This window comes from Tachyglossus aculeatus, chromosome X1, assembly GCF_015852505.1.
Source record: "Tachyglossus aculeatus isolate mTacAcu1 chromosome X1, mTacAcu1.pri, whole genome shotgun sequence".
In the NCBI taxonomy this organism is placed as follows: domain Eukaryota; kingdom Metazoa; phylum Chordata; class Mammalia; order Monotremata; family Tachyglossidae; genus Tachyglossus; species Tachyglossus aculeatus.
This window is the reverse complement of record NC_052101.1, coordinates 46,010,242-46,029,937: the sequence shown is the minus strand read 5'-3', so window position 1 is coordinate 46,029,937 and position 19,696 is coordinate 46,010,242. Positions and strand designations below refer to the sequence as shown.

Below are 19,696 nucleotides of genomic sequence, written 5' to 3'. Positions count from 1 at the left end.
CCAGGTGTGGGAGTACTGAGGCCCAGGGAGGTTAAAGTTCATTCATTCAATCGTATTTATTGAGTGCTTATTTTGTGCAGAGCACTGTACTGTTTGGGAGAGAATTCAATTCCACAGTAAACAGACACATTCCCTGCCGACAATGAGGTGATTTGGCCATGGTCACACAGTAGACAAGTGGCAGAGACAGGATTAGAACCCAGGTCCTCTGACTCCAAAGCCCATGCTCCTTCTGCTAGGGAATGCTACTTCGCAGATAAAAGACGAGATAGGATCCAGTCCTCAGGCCCCTCCTTCTCTCTCTTCAGAGGATTCTGCTTCCTGGGGTCCTGCAGACCTGCTGCCTCAGGTTTCCCAGTGTCAAGCGGGTGAGCAGAGAGAATGCAAGACTTGCCCAGCAGCAAATGTTCCTTGGCAAAAGTCATAAGCAGTGAATAAGAAGCCTGGCATAGCAGTTAGAGCAAGGGCCTGGGAGTCAAAAGGGCATAGGTTCTAGTCCCAACTCTGCCACTTGTGTGACCCTGGGCAAATCACTTCACTTGGCCTCAATTACCTCACTTGTAAAATGGGTATTGAGACTGTGAGCCCTATGTGGGACAGGGACTGTGTCCAACCCGATTTGCTTGTATCCACCCCATACAATGCCTGGCACACAGTAAGCACTTAAATACCACAATTATTATCAGAACAGACTGTCCCCATGGAGGGAGGGTTTGTGCCTCTGTGGGTACGTGTATTTGGGGGCACAGGTGGCCCCTTGTCCAAGTACGTGAATGTCACGAGGTTTCACCTCAAACACAAACCAGTCCAGCTACTACCAACACCTGGAAAATTGAGTATGCTGGGAACCATGATGGGTTCTCTTGCCTGGAGCCAAGAGAAGCAGGAGCCAGTGGGTTTAGTGGCCTAGCCATCCCCAGAGATGCTATCAGAGGCAGGGAGGATTTCCCCCCAAGCTCCAACCCTCAGGAGAGAGGCCCAGGACGCCTGCTCTGAGTGAGGAGAATAGGAGCTGAATGCAGTGTGCGGAGGTGGTAAGCAGGGGCTATTCGGTCAGCAGGGAGAGTCCCTGGATTAAAGGGGGGCTCTGTTTGGGACACCTGAGTGTGACAAAAGGCGAATGAGAGGGAAAGTGAGAGAGGGACTGAATTGGGTTGACTGAGACACCCGGCTCCCACCTCTTGCTTCACTCAGCTCTGTTGCTGTTTGGCCATCGGAAGGGACAGTGCACCTGGTAAGTCTGTTTCTTCCCTGGCCACAAGGCTCACTAGCTGCCAAACCCATTAACAATCCATCTGTGACAACAGCCTACTGAATCGGAGGGCTGTGGTCCCTCACGCAGCAAGTGGACAGAGCAGTCTAGGGCTAAACTAGCCCTGGGGAGAAGGCCCTCCTCCCCCCCTCCCCTCACAGGAATAATAATTCTGGGATTTGGTAATAATACCAGGAATAATGCTGGTATTTGCTAAGCACTTACTATTTGCCCAGCATTGTTCTGTATGTTTGGTTTTGTTCTCTGTCTCCCCCTTTTAGACTGTGAGCCCACTGTTGGGTAGGGACTGTCTCTATATGTTGCCAACTTGTACTTCCCAAGTGCTTAGTGCAGTGCTCTGCACACAGTAAGCGCTCAATAAATACGATTGATTGATTGGGGGAGATCCTCCCCCTCCCCATCCTTGTTTTGGTTTGTTCTCTGTCTCCCCCTTCTAGACCCTGAGCCCACTGTTGGGTAGGGACTGTCTCTTCATGTTGCCAACTTGTACTTCCCAAGCGCTTAATACAGTGCTCTGCACACAGTAAGCGCTCAATAAATACGATTGAATGAATAAACAGAGCGCAATCCTTTCGCCCGCCAGACCCAAACTGGATCTTGGATTCCCTTCCTTCCAGCTCCTTTTCCACCCCGAGTTTCCCTTGGCAGTCCCACTTGGAGAGAGTATTAAAAAGCGTGGCTGGTGTGGCAAAGTATTTGTGTTTCCGGAGATGATCCCAGAAGTTTCGAAAAGCCCAAGGGGCAGAGATTTGCAGCTGGGTTCCTTTGCTCCAATAGGAATGTGCGAGCTAGCTCAGCTCGGACTTATCACAGCTTGGTCCTGGATGTCACCCGACAATGCAAAGCAGCAGCAGGAAACCAGGCTGGACAGCCTCGCTGGATGACAATGTTGAAAGCTCAGCTCTTGGCTAAAGCTGCTGACTCACCAGCCAGGGGAGGGTCCCTAGCTTCTGCCTCCTCCTCCTCCCTTTTGCCCCTGCCCCTCACTCTTGGGCCAGAGTTGTTGCTTTCCCCTCCCAGGTCCTCGTGAACTTAAGCTGGGTCCCTGTAACTTGGTGGCAGGAGGTGAAGGGGAGGGAGACAGGCCACTTAAAACAAAAATATCAGACACAAAGGTGGCAGTGCTCTGTATACAGTAAGCACTCAATAAATACGATTGAATGAATGAATGTCTGTATTGGACACGGGGCATACCCACTGAAAACCGGTAACATGGCCACTCTACCTCAGCCCTGGCTCCAGAGTATGCTGAGCCCAGTAATCTTGGCAAATGCAAGGCTCTACAAGATGCTGCCTGATATCCCTGAGTTTCGGTCTTAGAGTGATGGTATTGGTTAAGCACTTACTATGCAACAAGTACTGTTCTAAGAGCTGGTCTCTCAGGCCTTAAGCCTGAGCTAATTAGTATTTCCAACAAGGAGTTATTTACTACAGCATGCTTGAGAGCAGTAAAAACTAGGGGAAAGGAAGGGGAGAAGGAACGAAGCATATATGTACTGTCAGCATGGGTTTTTGCCATTTGGCCATTCTGTGGCAGAGAAAAATTTACATGTCTTCCCACCCCCTAACCCATTCCATATAACATCACAGCCATTTTATTCCTGTTCATAAACTGTTCAGGATCTGTATGACATCACTCAAATGTCCACTTAAACCCCAAACCCAAACTGTTTCTCGAGAGTCCCCTGATTGACTCACCTGGCTCCAGAGCCATACTATTCCCCTCCCAAGCCCCTCTGAATACAGGTGCCACTTCCAAATATGACAAGCTCTGTCATATTTTATTATTATTAATAGTAATAATGTACTAAGCACTCTGAGGTAGATCCAAAATAATCAGGTTGGACATAGCCCCTATCCTACAGATGGCTCAGTTTAAGTAGTAGGGAGGAGTACTGAATTCCCATTTCAAAGATGAAACTAAGGCATAGAAAGGATGAATGACTTACCCAAGGTCACACAGCAGGCAAGTGAAGGAGGCAAGATTAGAGCCCAGATCTTTTGATTTGTGCTCTTGAAAGGCAGCATGACCTAGTAGATAGAGCACGGGCCTGGGAGTCAGAAGGTCATGGGTTCTAATTCCGACTCCGCCACTTGTCTGCTGTGGGTTCAGTTCCCTCATCTGTAAATGGGGATTAAGACTGTGAGTCCCATGTGGGACAGGGACTGTGTCCAACCCAATTATCTTGTATCTACCCCAGCTCTTAGAACAGTATCTGACACATAGTAAGTGCTTAACAAATACCCTAATTATTATTATTATCATTTCAACAAGGCTATACTTGTTTCGGATAGGGGAGTAGAAGGGAATCAATGATCAGTAACTCTCATGCACTTGGTGTCTTAATTGGAAAGCAAGTAGCTTACACATATGATTACATTTATTCATTCTACACGCTTGAGAAGTTTAAATTGCCCCGGCCTAACTGTTATAAAAGGCAAAGATCTTTTGACTTTGCCTTCTCAAGTTGTACAGTTCATCAGTGGAGGAGTCTGGACTACAACCCTGGTCCCTTGGGTTCCTGCTACATGTTTTACCCTAGAGGATGGGACTGCTGAAATGAGGTTGGGATGAGGAGTCAAAGCGCTGATTCTAAATCCACTCAGGCACTAGCCTGCTGAGTGACCTTGCAGCATGGCCTATTCATTCAATTGTATTTATTGAGCGCTTACCATGTGCAAAGTACTGTACTAAGCACTTGGGAGAGTACAATATAATAATAAACATACACATTCCCTGCCCACAAAGAGCTCACAGCCTAGAGGAGCTCACGGTCTAGAGGCCTAATAGAAAGAGTATTGACCTAGGAGACAGAAGACCTGGTGCTATCACTTCCACCAGATTTATAATCCCAGCTCTATCTTTCCCCTGCTGTGTGACCTTAGACTAGTCACTACTTCTCTGTGCCTCTATTTCTTCATCTGTAAAATGGAGACTCAACACCTGTGAGCTCTACATACTGTAAGCTCATTATGGGCAGGGCATGTGCCTGCCAATTCTGTTGTAGTGTACTCTTCCAAGCACTTAGTACAGTGCTCTATAATAATAATAATAATAATATAATGATGGTATTTGTTAAGCACTTACTATGTACAAAGCACTGTTCTAAGCGCTGGGGCGGTTACAAGGTGATCAGGTTGTCCCACGGGGGGCTCACAGTTTTAATCCCCATTTTACAGATGAGGTAACTGAGGCACAGAGAAGTTAAGTGACTTGCCCAAGGTTACACAGCTGACAGTTGGCAGAGCTGGGATTTGAACCCATGACCTCTGACTCCAAAGTTCGTGCTCTTTCCACTGGGCCAAGCTGCTTCTCTGTGCATAGTAATCACTCAATAATATCACTGAATATCTTGTATCTACCCCAGAGTTTAGTATGCTAGTTGGCACATATTAAACACTTATATAGCACAATTATTAATCACCCCCTCTGTGCCACAGTTTCCTTATCAGTACGATAGGGATAAGATACCTGCTTCTTCCTACCTCTTTCTTAAATTGTGAGCTCTGTATCAGGGGAGAGACTGTCTCTGATTTGATTATATGATATTTATTCCAGTCCTGGACACATAGTAAACAATAAATACCATAATTATTATACTGAAATTCCCTTTGGAGCAACTCTCTTGAAATTCTTTCTCACTGGTAAAACACAAAATACTCATAGCAACTGAAAATCCTTCCCAAGAGCATCCAGCTCCAATTTTCTCCTCCAGAGCACAGAGGAAATAAGACCACAAAATGAGTTACCATTTACAGTTCTTAAAGGGAGAGTACAAAGAGGGCAGGAAATGTTTCTACCAACTCTGCTATACTGTACTCTCCCAAGCACTTACTACTGCACTCTGCTTACAGTAGATGCTCAATAAATACAATTGATTAAGCAATGTGGCCTACCAGAAAGAACATGGGCTTAGGAGTCAGAGGACCTGAGTTCTAATTCCGGCTCTGCCACTTGCCTGCTGTGAGACTTTAGGCTCACTTAACTTCTCAGTGATTCAGTTTCCTTGTCTACCAAAAGGGGATTCACTATGTGCTCTTCCTTTTACTTACATTGAGCATCCCATTTTGAACAGGAAATGCGTCTGACCTGACCGTCTTGGATCTACCCCAGCACTTAGCACAAAACTTGATGCATAGTAAAAACACTCCACGAATACCACAGTTACGATTACCATGGCCCCAGGAGGGGTTTCATTTCTTCGATTCTAGGGATGGACCCCATCTTGGCAGAGTTTCCAAGTTGAGAAGAAGATCTGAGGCTATAGGAAAACAGGACTGGGTCCTGTGCATAAATTCCTTCCCAGTTTTCTGCTGAGAAGTCCTGCATTCTGATTCTCATGCCACCCCCAGCTGTTTATACGCCACCCTCCTGTCTTTTTGGGTGGAATTCTGTCACCAACCGAGACGCTTGGGTCACAGCATCCCTAGCAACACTGGCTGCCTACACTGATCCAAGTTCATTTGGGCCAATTGTCTTTCCAGGCCAGAGAGACACTTTTGCAGCCAACCCAGAGGACCTTGAGAGCTCTAGCTATTTGTCTGACTCCACACCATATACCTGAATGACGGAAGGATTCAGGCCTGCTGAAAGAGAGCCAACGAAGAGACCTGCCAAGGACAAAGCCACAGAAATGGAACGAATAGGACCCTGCTCCATACAATGCATGTGCTCTCTGATACAGAAAACCCAGCTGGTATGCTCATGTTCCCTGGAAACCGTGGTTGGATACCATGTTCGCAGCCTGAATGAAAAAACAAGGAAAGAGTTTCCAGCTCGCGCACAGCTGGGAATCTCCCGGTCCTCCCTTTCTTCAGAGTCTGAGATGCTGTGCCAAGGGCCCAGGCGCTTCCCAAGTCGAACAGCTTGAGCTTTACAATGTTTTTAGCAGCCTGGTGGTGACTGCGAACTTGCCAAAGCCAATAAACAGGCATTCACAATCAACAAAACCCTCTCCTGCCCGAGCACCAGAAGTGCTTTTATTCGGTTTTATCACAGCTGGTTCCTCTATTCCACCTCAAAGCTAGAAGCCACCCTAGCAGAGCAGAGCTGCCCCTCCCAAGGGGCCCGATCCCATCAGGAAACCAAACCTTAGAGGGTCGAGAAGCAGCATGGTGTAGTGGATAGAGCACAGGCCTGGGAGTTAGAAGGTCATGGGTTCTAATTCCCACTCCACCACTTGTTTGCTGTGTGACCTTGGGCAAGTCACTTCTCTGTGCCCTAGGTATCTCATCTGTAAAAAATGGGGATTAAGAGTGTGAGCCCGATGTGGGACAGGGACTGGGTCCAATCTGTTTAACTTGTATCTACCCCAGTGCTTGGCACATAGTAAGAGAACCTAAAAAGTACCATAATTATTATTAACATTAGGGTCATCATTTAAATCAATCAACCAATCAATTATATTTACTGAGCATTTACTCTGTGTGGAACACTGTATTTGGTACTTGGGAGAGTACAAAGGAGTTGGCTGACATTCCCTGCCCATCACAAGCTTACAATCTAGAGGAGGAGTTTACAGTGTAAACTTGGGAGTATTTTTTTCCCTCAATGGTTTCTGTTGAGTGCTTACTCAGTGACAGGCACTGTACTAAGTGCTGGGATATAAATAAGTTAATCAGGTTGGACACAGTCCATGTCCCACATGGAGCTCACAGTCTTAATCCCTTTTTTATAAATGAGGTAACTGAGGTACAGACAAGTGAAGTAATAATAATAATAATGATGGCATTTATTAAGCTCTTACTAAGTGCAAAGCACTGTTCTAAGCGCTGGGGAGGCTAGAAGGTGATCAGGTTGTCCCACGGGGGGCTCACAATCTTAATCCCCATTTTATAGATGAGGTAACTGAGGCACAGAGAAGTTAAGTGACTTGCCCAAAGTCACACAGCTGAAAATTGGTGGAGCCGAAATTTGAACCCATGACCTCTGATTCCAAAGCCCGTGCTCTTTCCACTGAGCCATGCTGCTTCTCTAAGTGACTTGCCCAAGGTGACATAGCAGACAAATGGCAGAGCTGGGTTTAGAACTCAGGCTCTCCTGACTTCCAGACTCGTGATAGGTCACACTGCCTATTTTCCCAATAGGCAACTTACTGTGAAAGGAAGATTTCTCGAACGTTAACGTGAGAGGGATTGATGGAGAATATTCAGCTCTAAACACAAGAGGAGATCAGGACCCCCTCTGAGGTTCCCACAAGGTAAATTTAATGCAAACTCTGTAGACACGTTATGTCTGATAATACCAACTTCCCATAAAAAGAGATGGGAAAGCAGGATCACTTCAAATCAGAGTTAACTGGTGTCCACGTGAGTACAAATGGTTCCTCCAGGAGAGATGGGAAATGTACTAGTAGATAAGCTGACGATGTTTGACACTGAGTCTCAGACTAAACTACTCCTCCAATCTTGCCAAGGAAACAGTATAACAGCATGGCATGGAGGAAAGAGCATGGGGCTGTGAGCCAGGAGTCCTGGGTTCTAGACCTAGCTTCGCCACAGCCGGAGGTGGGACCTTGGACAAGTCACTTTACTACTCTGGTTTCGGTTTTCTTCTCTGTAAAATGGGGATATTATACTTGTTCTACCTACCTCTTAGACAGTGAGCCTTGACTAGGGCAGGGACTGTGACTGAGTTGATTATCTTTTAACTACCCCAGCCTTTACCACAAAGTAAGCATTTAATAAATACCATAATTGTGATCTGGGGGAGTCACTCTGGGGAACAAGAAGCAAAAGAAGAAGCAGCGTGGCCTGCGAGTCAGAAGGCCTGGGTTCTAAATTGGCCTCTGCCATTTGTCTGCTGTGTGACCTTGGGCAAGTCACTTCACTTCTGTGCACCTCAGTTACCTCATCTGTAAAATGGGGATTACAGAACCCCACGTGAGACATGGACCATGTCCAACGTGATTATCTTGCATCTTTCCCAGCCCATAGTACAGCACTTGGAACATAGTAAGCACTTAAATACCATTTTTTTTAAAAAAGGCCAACATGGAAAATTTGCACAAACTTCCAGGCCTGTACCAGATTGATTCTGGAGAAAGCCAGGTTCACCCCTCCAGCCCCTAACCCAAATTCACAACCCTTCCATAGTGGGCACTATTATAATAATAATAATTATTATTATTATTATAATAGCCAGTACTGTCACTCAGCCTTCCTAAGTAGGAGGGTTCCAGCAACAGGCTGTACCGGCACAATCTGTCCTCTAAAAGAATAAACTTCTGGGCAGTTGTTCTTGGAGCAGAGCCAGGGTTAAATTCAGTAGAAAGCCACTGTTGAAACAACAATTAAGGTGGGTGGACTCAGATAACCGCAGTCTAGATAAGAGAACAATAAACAGCTCTAGGATGGATGCTTCTCCTGTTGATTCCTGTTGTTTCAAGCAATGAGGCCTCTGTTCAGACCCATAGGATGTGCAGCTTTCTGCTGTATGGAGAAGCACTATGACCTAGTGGAAAGAATACGGGCCTGCGAGTCACAGGACCTGGGTTCTAATTCTGCCTTCACCACTTGTCTGCTGTTTCCCCTGGGACAAGTCACTTAGCTTCTCTGTGTCTCTATTCCCTCATCTGCAAAACGGGGTTTCCAATACCTGTGCTCCCTCCTACTCAGACTGTGAGCCCATATGAGACCAGATATCTTGAATCTGTCCCTTAGTGCTTCACACATAGTAAGCACTTAAATACAACAATTATTATTATTATTCCAGTATCTGAGGCCCTGTTGCCTCTTGGCTATTCATCTCTGCCTCATCTGCCCTCATCTCCCTCTCTTAGCACCACTGTGGCCAGGGGTGGGGGGAAGGAGGCAAGAGAGGAGGTTCATTTGGAGCAGACCATGTACCTAACTCCCCTTGCCCAACCGTTATGGTCTGCCTTGCACTAACACTGGCCCAGATTTAGAATTGCTGTTATTTTTGGATTCATCTCTGACTGGCATGCCACTGAAGTCATTTATTTTATCTTGTTCCATGAGCAGGCAATGCTGCCTTGTTGAACTACTGTCAAAATGTCTCTCTACCCAAATCTCTTGTCTCAGTTACACACACACACACACACACATATACACATACATACATATATATCCACAACCCCAGAGAAGACTTACAGACTTTAAGTCAACTTACAGCTCTGCCTCATCTCAGCCCGGCGAGGCCTCGACTCGAGTGGATTTTTTGTTTAGTACCAGAGCCAAATTTTTTATTGGAGCTGGTCCAAAATGAGGACAAGTTTTGTGGAGCTCAAAATCGTAATCCCCATTTCAGCCTCAATGCTGCTAGACTCAAATTCAATTATGTTTCCCAGCTGTTACTTGCCTACCATTGTTTCTTCCCAGGTTTACTTTATATTATCTCTCTAACTTACACACTTCTATTGTGTCTGTCAAATGGGCACAGAATATGATGCATTTACTATTTCCTTTGCTTTCTACTCTCTTCACACACAGAGCCATGCTTGGGCGCATTCACTTCACGTTCTCGCTTTCTACTTGATGTCACAGCCACCAAATATTCTCCCGTCCCCATTGGGCTAATATCCAGCAAGGGTGACGCAGAAACTGGTAAAAGTAGAATATGGTTTTCGAGTCAAAACTTGGAAACGGACCAACTCAAATACAGTGTTGGTAAAAGCAGAAGCCCTGCCCCACCCCTTGCCTCTCCTCCCCCGTCAACTATTCACATCACAGGTCTCCTATTTTGTTCATTCCTTTAAGGGAAATGTTAAAGAAGCAGCATTGGCCTAGTGGATAGAGCACAGGCCTGGGAGTCAGAAGAACCTGGGTCCTAATCCCGACTTCACCACTTGTCTGCTGTTTGATCTTGGGCAAGTTACATCACTTCCCTGGGCCTCAGTTACCTCATCTGTAAAATGGGGACTAAGACTGTGAGCCTCATGTGGGACAGGGACTGTGCCCAACCTGATTACCTTGTATCCACCCCCACGCTTGACACGTAGTAAAATCTTAATATCATTATTATTACTGCATCATTTTAAAAAGGTGAAAAATTAAGGCAATTTCACACTAGTGCAAAACTAAACTCATGAAAAGGCAGTTCATTTGTCTCTAATACAGGTGTGCATGGGTGTGTGTGTGTGTGTTTGTGTGTGTGTAAAACCAGCTACTAACCAGATATATCCCCAGGAACACACTCAGAATGCACTGGCCAATTTAAACACTTAAAATCCTTCTAAAAACTGCTGATGGCAGCCTTTACCTGGACTTATTCATATTAAAGCCTGCCTCCCCCTCTATACCTTGAGCTCTTTATGGGTAGGTAACATGTCTGCTAATTCTGTTGTATTCTCCCAAGCACTTAGCACAGTGTTCTGCAGATAGTAAGTGCTCGATATGATTGACTGATTGATTGATTGAGCTGTTCCATTACAGAGGGTAGAGAGGAGGAAAAGAAAAAAACTGTCTCCTGGGGCCCAGTGCCACTGTTTGGGTTCAGGACATCAGCCCTGCTGGTGTGTTTACACTCCAGGCGCCGTTCAGCAGTCTCCCTCTTGAGAACAGACACTAATTGGAGGTTACAAGGGCTGCCTAGTGCCGTGGCAGCTCACCCTCTTTCACCGCCCCCTCCAATGCCAACTAGCTCCTGCTGGCTGTGCCTCTGGGCTAATTGCAGCTCCTCTGGCCCCACCCTCACTTGGATTTTAAAAGGCATCATTGGCAACATTCCTCTTTCCTGTATCAATCAACTTCTACATCTGAACTGAGGTAGGCTGGCTTCTGCTCAGCTCCAGGGCCAGCGTAGGCCCCGATGGATCTCACAAATTCCGGACAAGGAGACACCCGTGATATCACATGCACCATGCCAGGCCCCTGGCCTGTGATGACATCACAGGCACCAATGTGCAGCAGTATGTCTACTTTTGGCAGATCTTACAAGTATTGTTCTATTTATTGAGTGCTTACTTTGTTTTTCTGGTATTTATGTTTTTATGGAATTTGTTACGCACTTAACTACATGCCAGGCACTGTACTAAGCACTGAGATAGATACAAGCTAACCAGGTTGGACACAGTCCCTGTACCATGTGGGGATCACAGTCAATCACCATTTTACAGGTGAGGAAACTGAGGCACAGAGAAGTGCAGTGTCTTGCCCAACGTCACACAGCAGATGAGTGGTGTTGGCAGCATTAGAACCCAGAACCTTCTGACTCCCAGGCTCATACTCTATCCACTATGCCATGCTGTTTCACACAGCTTACTGTGTGTACAGTCCTGTACTAAACGCTTGAGAGATTGCAATGCAGTAGAGGTGGTAGCTGTGATCCCTATCCACAAGGAGTGTACAGTCTACAGGGGGAGACAGACAATAAAATAAATTACAGATGGGAGAAACAGTAGAGTATAAGGATCTGTACATTAAGTGCCGCCCAGCTTGGGTGCTCCAATCTTTGCATTCTATTCTTATTTCTGCATGAACTTTAATGCTGCTAAGGAATTCAGTGACGGAGGTGCTCAGCACTCAGAATTCAAAAACCATACATAAATGCATCTGGTTCCATATAGGTACCAGACAGAGGGTGGGCCAGCTGAAAACCAGACTTTCCAGTAACCCAGGAAGGATGATCACACTAGCCAGGGCTGTCCGCTGGAGGTTAAGAGCAGGCCCACAGGGGCATCGTAAACCATAAACTCCTAAGGGCTTGAGGAGGTGGAAGCAGCCACCGTTCCCTGAGAGTGAAAAAGCCATAGTTTCTGAAATACTGCCACAGTTCTGGATATTCGTCTGAGGACACAAGATGCTGCAGCCTCGAAGGTCTGTGACTCACTGTGTTCCCTTCCTTGTCTCAGGAGAAAGGTTGTCTGTCTAGCTGCCCAGAAAAGCCAACCCCAGGCCAGGAAAATATGTGATGTTCAGCACGAGGATTGGACTTTTGGAGATGAGTAGTTCCACGCTAGGACCACAGCAGTTTTTAGTAGAATTCCTGGGGGCTCAAACATTTTCTGGCTACGATGGATCAGCCCAACCTAGGCTGAGGCTAAGCAACCATCTCCTCAGGACTGTAAGCTCGCTGTGGGCAGGAAATTAATCTGTTTATTATTATACAATACTCTCCCTAGCACTTAGTAGAGTGCTCTGCACACAGTAAGAGCTCAATACTATGAATGAATGAACGAATGAATCAATCAACAATGAGGATGAGCAGAGTCTCCTGCAGAGAGTGACAGAGGAGTCTCGGTCTTGAAACTCCCAGACCGCCACCCTGAATGGCTAAAGGGTTAGAATCTCTTTCCAGGGTGCCCCCCTTCCACAGGACCCCAGGACAATGGCTGGCTCACTTTCAAGGCCACTCTTAGGGCCCTGAGATAGAAAAATCACCTCAAAATGCCTGCATCAACAAGGTTTCTCCCGATCCTCATCTGAAACTGATTAAGCTCGCCCAGGCACTGATAGGCTGAGCTATGCGCTCTGCTCACCATTTGCTTTCTGAGCCAAGAGGAGCTTCTGCCAAGTGCAGTGTACCAAATTCTACCCAAGAACAATTTCAATAGTAATGAATCGCTCCGAGGCAACATGGCTTAGCTATGTAAGCCTAAGCAGCGACTGAATCAGCACATCTTCTAACACACACCCACCCCTCCAGTTCTCCTGGTAAAAAGGAATTTTCACACCCACTCACCAAATCTCAGGTGTTGCCACTAAGAATGACTTATCAGGGACCAACGGCCAAAGGAAATATTTTTGTCACATTCCTGTCCAAAATACTGTCGGTGCAAGAAGAGGGGAGGCAATCCCAACTCAATCATTTTCCCTTGAGTTACCCTCAGCCAAAAACCAAAAGCAGGCCTTTGGTCTGCTTTTCCTTAACCAAATTCAAGACATCTTTTACAGCTGGTCAGAAAAGCTTTCAAAGATATCACCCACAAATCCCCCATCACCCTCCAGTCAAAAATGTGCTTGTGCGTCTCTGGAGGCAGAGGTGCCCTTGCTTTTAGAGGGAGGAATAAACAACAAACAATTGAAAAAAGTAAACATGGACAAACCACACCTGAGTCAACTGAGAAGTTTCAATTCCATTTTAATACCATAGTCCTTTTAGATAATACAATGGCTTCCTGAAAATTGCAACCCAATTCCAATTTTCTCAAAAGAACAATGTTATACATGGGGGATTAATTCTGGAACTAGAGGAGCAGCATGAATGAACACAGACCTGGGAGACAGAGGATCTGTATTCTACTCCCAGCTCTGCCAAGGGCCTGCTGTGTGACCTTGAGCAAGTCACTTAACTTTCCTGGGCCTCAGTCATCTCATATGTAAAATGGGAATTCAATACCTGTTCTCCCTCCTACTTAAATTGTGAATTCTGTGTGGGACAAGGACTCTGTCTGACCTGATTATCTTGTATCATCTCAGTATTTAGAACCATGCATGACAAACGGTAAGCACTTAATACCACGAGTATTATTATTATCAAAATTACCCAGAATTGTGCACTCCAACCATAGATGGGTAATACAGCTCTATTAATATGTCTCTAGAGTCAGAAAGGCTCCATGATAGGGAACCAACTTTCATTTCATTGGAAGTAAAATGGATGTCGACCTCATCTGGGACTCTACCTGATGAGTCAATCCCCTGCTTCCTGGCCTCTCTCATTCCATTCTTGCCACCCCCAACATCTACCCTCTATAAACTTTCCCTCCGCTCCATCACGGTTTTGAAAATTGCTTCCCCACTTCCCCACAGCTCCTAGGTCCCTCCCTGTCCACGCCAGTTAGTGCAGCAAAGGAGGCTAGTGTTGAAAAGTTGAAACAGACATGTTACAAAGCTGAAACACGATGTAAGCCAAGAGACCGGCTACGTGCGGCTCATCTCAACTCAAAACTTCATGGACTGCCTGGGTTACCACTTTCAAGTTTCCAAGGAATGAGCAGCGTTCCTGTTATTCTTTTGGAAAAGCCCAGAGGATCAGAGAATGATTCATTAGGTAACGTCCTCTTTCCAACACCAAGTTTTACCTGAAAGAAGCTGGAGTTCTGAGACCTTCTCCTGAATCACTCCAGTCTGCAACACAGCAAAGATAAAAGCACATTATTTAAATGATTCAGGGTAAAATGCCTCAACCATGAGGTAATTCAACAAGACAGTGATCCAAAGCAGCCCCCGGGGCCTAATGTGCTTAATGTGCAGATGGAGGGAAGGAATCATCCATCCCTGTCTCATCTACTCGATGGCGGTTAACCCCGTGCATGATGGGAGCAGGCTGGCCTGGCTCAGTCCCACGTCCAAACTACACATACTACTGCTAAAATCCTCAAAGCCTGCCCCTCCCCTTCCTCAGCCCTTACCGTCCAGAGGCCCAACCTCCCTCTCTCCCTCATCCCTGCAAAGGGAGTTGGGAAGATCCACGTTAATTTCCTGACTTGCTAGGGTCAGACACACCATGGAACTGTACTATTCTCTTTCCCCCTACCTCCAACACAAACTTCATTCTCATTTTCAGCTCCTAAGAGCTCTGACAGATTGCTTCTGTCAAAATCACTGAGACTTCTCCGCTCATGCCCAAAGGTTCAGGGAGTGAGAAGGAGGTTCAAAATGCCCCCAGTACTGACTCTGGGACTGGATAGACAACTTCTTCTGATTAAACCCTCATTTCCTTTTCTCCCACTCCCTCCCTCATCACCCTTGCACTTGGATTTGCTCCCTTTACTTACTCTCCCCTCAGCCCCATAGCACTTATGTGCACATTCAAAATTTATTTATTTATATTTATGTCTGTCCCTGCTTCTAGGCTCTAAACTTGTTGTAGACAGGGAATGTGTCTGCCAATTCTATTGTACTGTACTTTCCCAAGTGCTCAATACAGTGCTCTGCACACAGTAGTGTGCAATAAGTATGATTGATTGATTGGCCCATTGGCAGTGTGGGGAACCAGACTGAGAAAACGCGCAGTGTGGCATAGTGGAGAGAGCATAGGCCTGGGAATCAGAAGAACTTGGGTTCTAATATCGGCTCTGCCACATGTTGCTGTGTGACCTTGGGTAAATCACTTCACTTCTCTGGACTTTGGTTACCTCATCTTTAAAATGGGGATTAAGACTGTGAGCCCCACAGGGGACAGGGACTGTGTCCAACCTGATTAACTTGTATCTACTCCAACACTTAGAACTGTGCTCGGTACATAGTAAGCACTTAACAAGTACTGTAATTATTATTATTATTATTAAGTACTCTCCATCATTTGGGATCTCCCAGCACCCGAGAGGGTGGGTTGGCCGACAGTAGGGGCTGGTGGAGGAGGGAAAAGGGGAGTAAGGAACCGCAGTCCCCCTTGATGGGTCAAAGCTCCAATCCTGGACCTGGACAGGTGGAATCCAGGCCGAGAGTCGGGTGGAGGAAGGCAGAGAGCATCAAAGAGGAGTTGGATTAAGGGTGCCTCCTCCAGGCAGGGTTGGAGAGTCTCCTACTGCTGGGGGCTGGATGGGGGCTGGACCCACTGACCGGGGGATGGGGTAATAATAATGATGATGATGGTACTTGTTAAGCACTTCCTATGTGCCAAGCACTGCTCTAAGCTCTGGGGTAGACACAAGTTAATCAGGTTGGACACAAGTCCCTGTCCCATATGGGGCTCCCACTCTTAATCCCCATTTTACAGATGAAGTAACCGAGGCCCAGAGAAGTGACTTGCCTAAGGTCACACAGGAGACACGTGGCAGAGTCCGAATTTGAACCCAGGTCCTTCTGACTCCCAGGCCAAACTGCTTCTCTAAGCAGGGTACTGAGGACCCCTCACCTATCCCCCAGCCCTGGTTTCCTGTATACACGTTCCCCCCCGGGTTGGAACAGACAGAGGGGCAGGGGAAGGGCGGGTCGGCCTCCCTCCTCCACCCCCCGACCCCGGGACCCTCACACCAGTGCGCAATCTCCGCATGCAACGCGCTCCCCGCAGCGCGCCCCGGGGAGAGCAGGGCGTTGGGGAGCGCCATGGGGTCGGGACAGGGGGGGTCCTGGAGTGGACGTCGAGGCAGGGGACTTAGGCCCGGTGCTGGGTTAGAGGAGGGGTCGCAGGGATGCAGGCGAAGGGGCAGGGACGCAGGAAGGGTGCAGGGATGTAAGGGGGGGGCAGGGATGCAGGAGGGGGGAGGAATGCAGAAGAGGTGCAGGGATGCAGAGAGGCAGTGTGGCTCAGTGGAAAGAGCCCGGGCTTTAGAGTCAGAGATCAAGGGTTCAAATCCCGGCTCCGCCACTCGTCAGCTGGGTGACTTTGAGCAGGTCACTTCACTGGGCCTCAGTTACCTCATCTGGAAAATGGGGATGAAGACTGTGAGCCCCCTGGTAGGACACCTGATCACCTTGTAACCTCCGCAGCGCTTAAAACAGTGCTTTACACACAGTAAGCGCTTAATAAATGCCATTATTATTATTATGCAGGTGTGTTGTGGGGGGGAGCCCCATTCCTCCCCCCCCCGACCAGCCCCCCCACCCCTCCATCCCAGGCGTCGGGCAGGGCATCGGAGGCCCCCAGGCCGCCCAGTTTGGGGGTGCGGATCGCGGGGGGCTGGGGCTGACGCGGGGACCCCCTGCCTTACGCCCCCCTCCCCCCGGGGTGTCTCACCTGGGACGCGCAGCGCCGGACTTTCCAGAACAGGCGTCTTCTTCTTCCGGCTGGTCCTGCTGTTGCTGTTGCTGCTGCTGCTGCTGCTGCTGCTAAAGCTGGTCCCTCCCGCTCCTGCGGCGGTCTCAGCTCGCTTGAGCGGCTGCCACGTCGGAAACTCCACCTCCCGGAGCCCCGGCCCACCGCCCGCACCCGTAATCCTTAGAATAGCGCGCCCGCAAAACCCGCCCGTCTGCAGCCTGCCCCTGACCCTGCCCCAGCTCCTGCCCCTGACCCTGTCCTCTCCCAGCCCCTGCCCGTGCCCCTGTCCCACCTCCTGCCCCTGCCCTTGCTCCTGCCCCAGCCCCTGCCCCAGCTCCTGCCTTGCCCGTGCCCCTTCCCCACCTCCTGCCCTTGCTCCTGCCCCTGCCCGTGCCCCAGCCCCAGCCCCTGCTCCTGCCCCTGCACCTGCTCCTGCCCCTGCCCCAGTAATAACAATAATAATAATTCTGGTATTTGGTAAGTGCTTACTTCATGCCAGGCACTGTACTAAGAGCTGGAGTAGATACGGGACAATCGAGTTGGACACAGCCCCTGTCCCACATGGGGCTCACAGTCTCAATTCCCATTTCACAGATGAGGTAACTGAAGCACAGAGAAGTGAAGTCACTAGCCCAAGATCACACAGAAAACAAGTGCCCCTGCCCTTGCCTCTGCCCCAGCCCCTGCCCTTGCCGCTGCCCCAGCCCCTGCCCCAGCTCCTGCCCCTACCCCAGCCCCTGCCCCCTCCCCAAGCCCAGGCAGCGATGGGATCCACACTCTGAGTCCACCCAAGAACCAGGGAATTTCACAGACTGGAAGCACTGGATGTGGCCCCTCCAGTCTCCTCAACCAATGGTATTTGTTGAACACCTACTGTGTGCAGAGCACTGTACTAAGCATGGCTTAATGGATAGAGCACAGGCCTAGGAGTCAGAATGACCTGGGTTCTAATCCCAGCTCCAGCACATGTCTGCTGTGTGACCTTGGGCAAGTCACTTATCTTCTCTGGGACTCAGTTACCTCATCTGTAAAATGGGGATGAGTGGGAGCCCCATGTGGGACAGGGACTGTGTCCAACATGATTAACTTGTCCAGTGCTTAGAACAGTGCTTGACACATAGTAAGTGCTTAACAAGTACCATTATTATTATTACTAAGTGCATGGGAGAGTACCATACAACAGAGTTGGTAGACACGTTTCCTGTCCGCAATGAGCTCACAGTCTAGAAGGAGAAACACTAATATAAATAAATAAATTAGACATAAAACAGTCTCAACTGAGGGTGGGGTGAATATCAAGTGCTTCAAGGAAACATCCAAGTGATTAGGCAACACAGAAAGGAGAGGGAGTAGGGGGAAGAGGGCTTAATCTGGGAAGGCCTCGTGGGGGAGATGAGATTTTGATAAGACTTTGAAGGAGGGGAGAGTGGTGTTCTGGCTTACATCGCTAGGGAAAAAGTTCCAGGTCAAAGAGAGGATGTGGGTGCAGTGAGATAATAATGATAATGGCATTTGTTAAGCTCTTACTACACAACAAGCACTGTTCTAAGTGCTTAAGTAGATACAAGTTAATCAGGAGAAGCAATGTTGCCTAGTGAATAAAGCTCAGACCTGGGAGTCAGAAGGACCTGGGTTCTAAACCCATCTCTGCCACTTATCTGCTGGGTGACCTTGGGAAATTCACTTAACTTCTTGGTGCCTCAGTTACCACATCTGTAAAATGAAGATTAAGACTGTGAGCCCCATGTGTGAAGTGGACTGTGTCAAACCTAATTAGCTTGTGTCTGCCCCAGTGCTTAGTACAGTGCCTGGCACATTATAAGCACTTAAGAAATACCATTAAAAAAAAGAGGGCTGCTCGAAGGTGTCCTTTTGTTCTGCTCTAAAAGTTTGGGACCACTGTCCTCTTATACCCTTCATTCACTCCCCACAGGTTTTTAGCTTATTGAGCTCCACAGCAGTCAGAAAGAACTGTGGCTCTGACAATCAATCAACTGCATTTGTTGAGCACTTACTGATTGCTGAGACCCAGGTACAAGGTAAGATGGCACTAGAGGAGCAAAGTGTACTGACTGGGCTGTAGTAGGAGTTATGATCTGGGGATGTTTCCATTCTTAGGGGGTTTTTTTCCTGCTTTAGGCCCTTGTTTTGGGGTCCCCAGGCAGGGAGTGATGGCTGGGGAATCATTTTGGGTACCAGGGATAGGGAGAGGAAAAACAGGCATGATAGGGGGAACTTTCTGCTTTCTCTCTCTTCCCTAGGTCCATACCCACAACCGTGGTCCAATTCCCCACTTCTGATAGAGTTCTTATGTTGTTCATGACTAGTCTCTTTCCAACCTAATTTATTTCAAGGTACAGGCTTTGTGCCTTTGCTAATCAGAATGGCTGAAAGAAAAATAACACCCCTCCAGTTCTTTACACTTGTGTAACCTTTGCCCAAATCAAGCACTTTGCAATCATGAACCGGCAACTCCTACTTTCACTCACAGAGGAAGAGGATCACTTCTCCTGCTCAAATATTGAATGAAGGAGGAAGCAGGCTTGCAGTAATCAATCTATGTTTAGAATCTAGTGAAGAAGTTTACAAGATCCTTGAGGACCTTTTTTGTTGGAACCAAGTCTTTGGCCCCACAGTACTTATGTGTACATCCATAATTTACATATTTGTATTAATGTCTGTATCCCCCTCTAGAGTGTAAACTTGTGATTGGGCAGGGAACAAGTCTACCCACTCTGTTATACTGTACTCCCCAAGCACTTAGTATAGTGCTCTGCACACAGTAATTGCTTAATAAATACAATTGATTGATGGGTTGA

The 19,696-nt window shown here is 47.7% G+C and overlaps 1 protein-coding gene across 3 annotated transcripts in view; it reads right to left on the bottom strand.

Annotated features, from left to right (window-relative positions):
* Positions 1-16,934, bottom strand: part of P4HA2 (prolyl 4-hydroxylase subunit alpha 2) — a 62,945-nt gene extending 46,011 nt beyond the window's left edge. The window contains exons 1-2 of one of the 3 annotated variants that reach the window (XM_038772886.1): positions 16,857-16,934; positions 14,257-14,302 (exon numbers count right to left, since the gene is read on the bottom strand). The gene's annotated coding sequence lies outside the window, so the exon portion shown is untranslated. The remainder of the gene's footprint in view (positions 1-14,256; positions 14,303-16,856) is intronic. The other 2 variants (XM_038772884.1, XM_038772885.1) reach the window with 2 other exon arrangements.
* Between the last annotated feature and the right edge of the window lie 2,762 nt (positions 16,935-19,696).